This window comes from Chiloscyllium plagiosum, chromosome 4, assembly GCF_004010195.1.
Source record: "Chiloscyllium plagiosum isolate BGI_BamShark_2017 chromosome 4, ASM401019v2, whole genome shotgun sequence".
NCBI lineage: Eukaryota > Metazoa > Chordata > Chondrichthyes > Orectolobiformes > Hemiscylliidae > Chiloscyllium > Chiloscyllium plagiosum.
Window position 1 is genome coordinate 12,108,334 of NC_057713.1, and position 7,634 is coordinate 12,115,967.

The 7,634-nt window shown below is 42.3% G+C and overlaps 1 protein-coding gene across 6 annotated transcripts in view; it reads left to right on the forward strand.

The window, feature by feature from the left end:
- The first annotated feature begins 4,308 nt into the window (after window positions 1-4,308).
- cep192 (centrosomal protein 192) overlaps window positions 4,309-7,634 on the forward strand; it is a 192,995-nt gene continuing 189,669 nt past the window's right edge. For 3 of the 6 annotated variants that reach the window (XM_043687702.1, XM_043687703.1, XM_043687706.1), the window contains exon 1: window positions 4,310-4,453. The gene's annotated coding sequence lies outside the window, so the exon portion shown is untranslated. Of the gene's footprint in view, window positions 4,454-7,634 lie in introns of all 6 variants that reach the window. The other 3 variants (XM_043687705.1, XM_043687704.1, XM_043687707.1) reach the window with 2 other exon arrangements.

A 7,634-nucleotide genomic window follows, 5' to 3' on the forward strand; every position in this document is an offset into this window, starting at 1 on the left:
TTCCAGACTACCACAGAGTATGATCTCTGGGACGAACCAAGAGAGGCTGACAGTTTGGGTCCATCAGGGATTCCCTGAGACGTCTCGAATTGGTACTTTAACAAGGCCAGGTCATTTGTGTATATTTAAGACTGCGATAGATAGATTCTTGAGTATCAACAGTTATGGGGAGAAAGCAGGAGAATGGGATTGAGAAACTTATCAGCCATGATTGAATGGCAGAGCAGACTTAATGGAATTAACGGCCTACTTTCTGCTCTTATGTCTTATGATCTTTTGTGGATTTTGGCTCATCCTTAGCTGGTTATGGCACATTCAGTTACAGCAACCGACGATGCATGGACTCGATTCTTCAGCTCTCCCTTCACCTGTACCCATCTTCTGGTATTTCTTAATAAGTATTATCCATGGTTAGCCTTCACTTGTCTCAACCCAAAATTCATATTCTTTTAGTTGTTTTTAACCACTTTGTTTTAAAGTGAGTTTCTGGATTGAATATGTGTCGGCACCTTATCATTCAAAGTATTTTCTTGCTCTTCCGGCCTCAATAACCATTTTGTCAAGTATATGTACATGTCTGAAACCTTTCTTCAGTGCATTTTCATCCCATATTCACCCATGTTTATTATTTCAGATGTAACAATCACCGCTGCACATTTACACCAGCAACCCGAGATCATGCCACACATTTGGGACGCTATGGGCTCTATTGGCTAACTGATTTCAGGTTATTTCTGGCTCAGTTTCTCCTTTCATAACTTTTTTCAGAAGCATAACAATGATACACTCATCATACCAATGTATATTTCTACAATTTCCAGTATAGCTCCCACCACCTACGATCCTAACTTATTCATTCATAAGTCACATTCTAAAATATTCCAGTGCCACAGTGACAACACATATTTAAGATTGCTTCTTTCCAGCTTTCAACATAAGGCCAATTAAACTTCAACTTCCATGATATCTTGCTTCTGGCACCACTGTTGACTTTTGGGGGGAGGGGAGGAGTCATGATCACAGTCACCCAATAGAGGCAGTTGAAAATTTGTTACCATTATCTGATAATTATTAAGTTTGTTAAGAAGCAGAAGTTCAGATATAATAAATTAATCAGCAAAATTAATTTTAAAAAAGTGTAACAGTTGGGATGGCTCACTGATGCCAGAGAACAAACAGGCCAAAGTCATGGAATGAGTTGATCTTGTTAAGTTGTGAAGGCAACTTCCTGCTTTTTACCTGAAGCTTTAGGAACTTTTTTCTGGACCATGTTCCATCTGGAGAAGACGACTTTCTGAAGACTGCTTGATGAAGATGCTCAATGAGGGCCACTTGATGAGGACTATCCTCTGCCCCTAAGCATTTGTTGATATCCAACATTTCCAAGGGCAGGTAGCTGACAATATATCAATCTATTCTCTGAATCAATTTTGTCAAAGACAATGGAATAGCTACTCATGATGTCAGATGTCATGTTGTCTGCTTGGCCACCTTCATTTGAGGTTAGTTTCATTCGTTCTCAGAACAAAACATTATTTTCAAAAACATTGTACTCAAAATAGTATGGTACCCAACAAATCTTTTATTTATGTGATACACACTAGTTACTACAGTAACACAGTTAATTGAGATCTCATGCCACATATGAAATGCTAATAATTAAATACTAGGAATACCCATGTTTAAAGAGAACCCACATTTTCAACAACTATCAATATTTTGGGGGTTCCCACTGATCAGAAACTGAACTGGACTAGCCACCTAAGTAGTGTGGCCACAACAGTAGGTCAGACATGAGGTAAGTAGCTCACCTTCTCATGTCCTAAAGCCCAATATCATTTATAAGGCACAAGCCAGACGTGTGATGCAATTCTCCGCACTTGCCTGATTGAGTGCAACTTCAATACTTCGGTTCTGAAGGAAGAGAGAATGGTTCAACTGCAAATGTTTTGAGGTCTATAACATCATCCTGTTGAGTCAACTTGATTAATTCTCCTGGCCAAAATTGCGGTTGACCTTGAGACAGTGAGAAGAACATTAGATTTTCTCACTCAGGGTGAGATTGATGGAGTCACCGACAAACATGATGTGTTTGTCTAATTGAATTGACATCATTGGTTTCCCAGACAAAGTGCCTGCAAGTCAGGCTGCCTACTAACAGGCCTTCAACTGCAAGGCTGTGGTGGTCTCTGGATAAAAAGGTGCGTTTGTTTCATCAAACTCATGTGAAGACACCAAACCATAAATCTGATAAGCAGACTGGGTTGAGCTCTTGACTGAGACAAGTTTCATAGCTGTAGAAGCACAAATAATGATGCCAGTGTCTCACTGTCAACAGGGACCTAAATAGTATGATGCTTGAAGAATGCATCTGAATAGGGTGACTAATGGGTTTGTACAATGAGTACAGCTAATTCCAATACAATATCAGCAGATTCCTCATTCCTTTCACCCAAGCGTCTACAACACTATTAATGTTGTCATCATCATCCAAGAATAACAACTATCTTAAAAAGCTTTAGCCATGTTTTGGTGGTCTTTTTCTAACGGGAAATTAGTTATTGGGAAAATGCTTACTGATCGGCTCACTTGCTTAAATGTGACATCAATGCAACATTTCCAGATGACAATGGCAAGGCTGAGATCTTAAAGGTTAATGTCAACATGGAACCTGTTCATGGTTAAAGCTTAGAGGATAGTTGCCAGCTCTAAGAAGTGGGCACCCTTAGCCTACAAACCGTACTGGAGGCAAATTATCAACTGCATTGAAGTGTGCAATGCTCATGCATATATGGCGTTGCATGATACAATGGGACAACAATTCACTACCTATTCCAGTGTCAGGTCCATAGATTTTTTTTAAAATTTTGGCGGAGACCTCAAGATGTCTCATCTTTTTCTGTATCTCTGAATTCACAGAGACTGATTCTTAATTCTACCATGCAAAACTACAGAAGGGGACAAGGATCTACGTGTAAATTAAGTTTAGATATCAAGGCTCAAATTAATTGACTGTCTTGATTTTGTATAAGCACCACACTCAGTACCATCAATGCTACAATACACTGCAATAATGTGAACTAACTAGAGGTTAATGTTTGTACAAGTGCCATACTTACGAATTTACATTGAAGAGCATAAAAACGTTCCAGTACTGGTACAAGTGTAAGCTGTCTTCAGATTGAATACACCACAATCACGATACCGAGTGTTGTTAAAAGTTTAATGCAACCATCAAAAAAGCAAAATAAAAACATCAATAGTAACAACGAGACAAGATGTACTTATTGGGGAACCCGGGGTTCCTAGCCTCCCGTGGGCAATAACTTATGGTTGCAGCTCTATTTCCTTCCTAAAGTTGTTCTTTAAGATTCTTTAACGAAGCTTTTTAGAGTAAGACCCTGATTTGTCCTTTTGAAGTTGTCAAAATAAATGTTCCTGATTTCCCTCGTCAATAAATTAAATGCGTACGTTGTTGAGATTTAGGTTTTACGTTTAGGCTGGGGATAAAGGTATGAGATCATGTTTTAGAAATTCATCATTAGTGTTCGAGGTTGACGTTATGTTTTCACAGGAATATACTGGTTTATAGTAATTGGTTGGGGGGCAATGGGAACCAAACTTGAACTGACACCTAACGTCCACCTCATCTGGCCACAAATTTCCATTGTCACCCAACACGTCCATTTATTCTTTTCCCGTGCGTCAGCCATTGGCCTCACCGCGCATCGCGTAACAAGCCGGCCCTCAAAGCTGAAAGTTTTAACCTTTAAACGATTTATCGTGATTATATTTAAGTGTACAGTGACCAAAACACTGCGCTTATTCCTAAATATAAAATAATCGAAAATTGTGAAAAACTTCAACAGGTGGGACAGCATCTAGGACAGAAAAAGTTAGCATTTCGGACCTGAGGCCTTTCGCCATTAACTTCAGCCCCCTACTCCCTTGAATGGGTTCAGTCGCAGCTGCGAACATGTTCAACTCCACGAAAAAACACTTTTGTTAAACATTTTCAGCGGCGGTTCTGGTGCCTGATGACGAAGGCTATTCCACGTGTGGGCTGACTGTTTTGGCGGTTAGGCGGCCGCGCGCGCCAATAACGGCCGTCCTCGTTCGAATTCAAACCGTCTCCAGCCCGAGCAACGAACCAGAGACGGCCCGCTGGAAGGATTCTCGCGCCTTCACGGCGGGCGGTGGGAAAAAAAATCCCTTTGATCGAGGAAGGGGGGGCGGGAACATCCTGTTGCTCTGGGACGGGGGGGGAGGGGCAGAATTGGGGTGGCGGCGCAAGCGCGTGGATTAAAACCCCGCCCCCTCTGGGCTTTGGATGTTGAGTACCCGCGGACGTTGTTGGACTGGGCCTAAACCGTAAAAAGCGGCTGGCCGGTAGAATCCAGTCCGTTATTTAGAGACTCATTATTGCTGCACGTATCTACGTTTTCAATGTAGGGTGAGTATTCCCCGTGCTGCTTCAAGTTTTTGATCGAGTTTCACTGGCACTCGATGTATTAACCTGCTTTATTCCACCTCAGTCAATCTGTTGAAAAAGTTTTGCGTTACATCCTCTTGTTTCTGAAGTTGCGCATTAGATGGCAAAAGTAACTGCATTTGCAGTTTGTAGAAACTTTTCATATTCACGTTTAGGATCTGGAGTGCACGTTGTGTTGGATAAATACATTCAGTACGAATCTTCAAAAGGGATTCTGAATTCTTGAGAGGAGACAAACATTGTGGAGAGAGAGAGAGAGGGGGAATGGGCTGGGGACTGACTGCATTCCTCTTACAAAGAGCAGCATAGTGTCACTGAACTTGCTCCTCGCAATTCTATTTACAGGATGTATGGTTTCAATCTCTGGTGTAAAATTCCATCAACACATTACTCTTAACTACACCATGCAAAATATGTTGCCTTTTTATAGAATTAGATAGTACTGAGGAGAACCCTCAGAATACTTAATTTTCACCAACAAAAATTATTGTAAGAATCTACATGTTTCACTTCCCAGCACTTGGCTTGTAGTCTTGAATGTTATGGCATTTCAAGTTTTCAACCAAGTACTTTTAACTGTTGTGAAATTTCTTGCCACAACTACTCTCCCAGACAGTGTGTTTCACATTCCTACCGTATTCTGGGTGAAAAGATTTTGCCTCAAACTGAGCTGATCCAGCACCTCTCTTGTTGCTAAACTACACTATTCTAGGCATGTCCTGGTGAATCTCTAAAGCTCCTCTAGTGCAATCACATCCTTCCTGTAGTGTGGTGAGCAGAACTGCACTCGGTACTTGAGATGTGACCTAACTAAAGATATCTAAGAGTGTCCTATAAGCAGCTCTTAACTACTCAATTATACTACCTTGTTGGCTTCTGGGGGACCTGTGGACAAGCACTCATGATACCTCTGAGCTTCCAAATGTCCTACCATTCATTCCATAATCCCATGTCATGTTACTGTTTACAAAGTGCATCACTTCACATTCATCAGGGTTAAATTCCATCTGCCACTGATCTGCCTTCTGTCCTGTAACCTAAGACCACCTTCTTAACTGTTAACCACCTGGTTAATTTTCATGTCATTCACAAACTAACTTATCTCCCTATGTTTTTCTTTAATGTTATTTTTTCTTCTTGCATATGGTACAAACAATGTGAGACCAAGCATAGGTCCCTGTGGTCCCACTGGATGCTGGTCCTCAGTCACATTAACAGCTGTTTACCATCTTCAATATCAGTTGTCTTATTCTCAGCTTCTCACCTGTTCACCTCCTCAAAATGTTACCTCATTTGTTGGGCATGACCTCCCTCCCTCAAAGTAGTTACAGTACTGGCTAACTCTGATCAAACTATACCTGTTTAAATAGAGATTAGTTCTCCCCTTCAGAATTTTCTCGAATAGTTTTTCTTCTACTGTGAGACTAACTGCTCTGTAATTCCCTGGCTTATCTCAAACATCGCTCATGAAAAGTGGAACCTCATGAGCTACCTTCCAGTCCTCTGGTACCTCCTCTGTGGCCGGAGACTAATTAAAAATTTGGGTCAGGGCTGCTGTAATTTCTTCCCTCGTCTCTCTCAGCAGCATGAGATATAACCTGGTATTTATCTGTCTTTAAACCTACCATAACCTCCAATAATGTTTTGCTTCTTATGTCAGACTGCTCCAAACCTCTCAATTCTTAATCTTGAATTTTGTACCAACATTCTAATTCTCCTGACTAAAGCCTGATGTGAACCACTCCTCTAACACTCTACCAGTGTCTTCTAGCTCCACAAACTGATTGCTCCTTTGGTCCCTAATCAGCCGCCCTCTTTCTCTGCTTATCCACTTTCCCTTAATCTACCAATAGAAAGTTTAGGGAGAATCCCAAGATATTGTTATCAATGTTTTTTCATGCTTTCTGAATTAGTTTCTCTCCCCCTCCCTATGCATTCTATGCAGCACTAGTGCCTTTTGATTTGCTACCTTTGTGCTGTTAAGTCTCTTCCCTTCTTGTTCAGTCATAGAGATGTACAGCATGGAAACAGACCCTTCGGTCCAACCCAATCTAGTCCCACCTGCCAGCACCCGGCCCGTATCCCTCCAAATCTCTCCTATTCATATACCCATCCAAATGCCTCTTAAATGTTGCAATTGTACCAGCCTCCACCATTTCCTCTGGCAGCTCATTCCATACACGTACCACCCTGTGTGAAAATGTTGCCCCTTGGGTCTCTTTTATATCTTTTCCCTCTCACCCTAAACCTATGTCCTCTAGTTCTGGACTCCCTGACCCCAGGGAAAAGACTTTGTCTATTTATCCTATCCATGCCCCTCATAATTTTGTAAACCCCTATAAGGTCACGCCTCAACCTCCGATGCTCCAGGGAAAACAGCCCCACGGGGGTGGCACGGTGGCTCTGTGGTTAGTACTGCTGCCTTACAGCGCCAAGGACCCGGGTTCAATTCCCGCCTTGGGCAACTGTCTGCGTGGAGTTTGCACATTCTCCCGGTGTCTGCGTGGGTTTCATCCGAGTGTTCCGATTTTCTCCCCACAGTCCAAAGACGTGCAGGTTAGTTGAATTGGCTGTGATAAATTACCCATAGTGTTGGGTGCATTAGTCAGGGAGAAAGGACTGCAGATGAACATAGAACATAGAATAATACAGCACAGAACAGGCCCTTCGGCCCCCGATGTTGTGCCGACCATTTGTCCTAGCTTAAGCACCCATTCATGTACCTATCCAATTGCCGCTTAAAGGTCGCCAATGATTCTGACTCTACCACTCCCACAGGCAGCGCATTCCATGCCCCCACCACTCTCTGGGTAAAGAACCCACCCCTGACATCTCCCCTATACCTTCCACCCTTCACCGTAAATTTATGTCCCCTTGTAACACTCGGTTGTGCCCGGGGAAAAAGTTTCTGACTGTCTACTCTACCTATTCCTCTGATCATCTTATAAACCTCTATCAAGTCACCCCTCATCCTTCGCCGTTCCAACGAGAAAAAGTCTAGCACTCTCAACCTATCCTCGTACGACCTATTCTCCATTCCAGGCAACATCCTGGTAAATCTTCTCTGCACCCTCTCCAAAGCTTCCACATCTTTCCTAAAGTGAGGCAACCAGAACTGCACAAAGTACTCCAAATGTGGCCT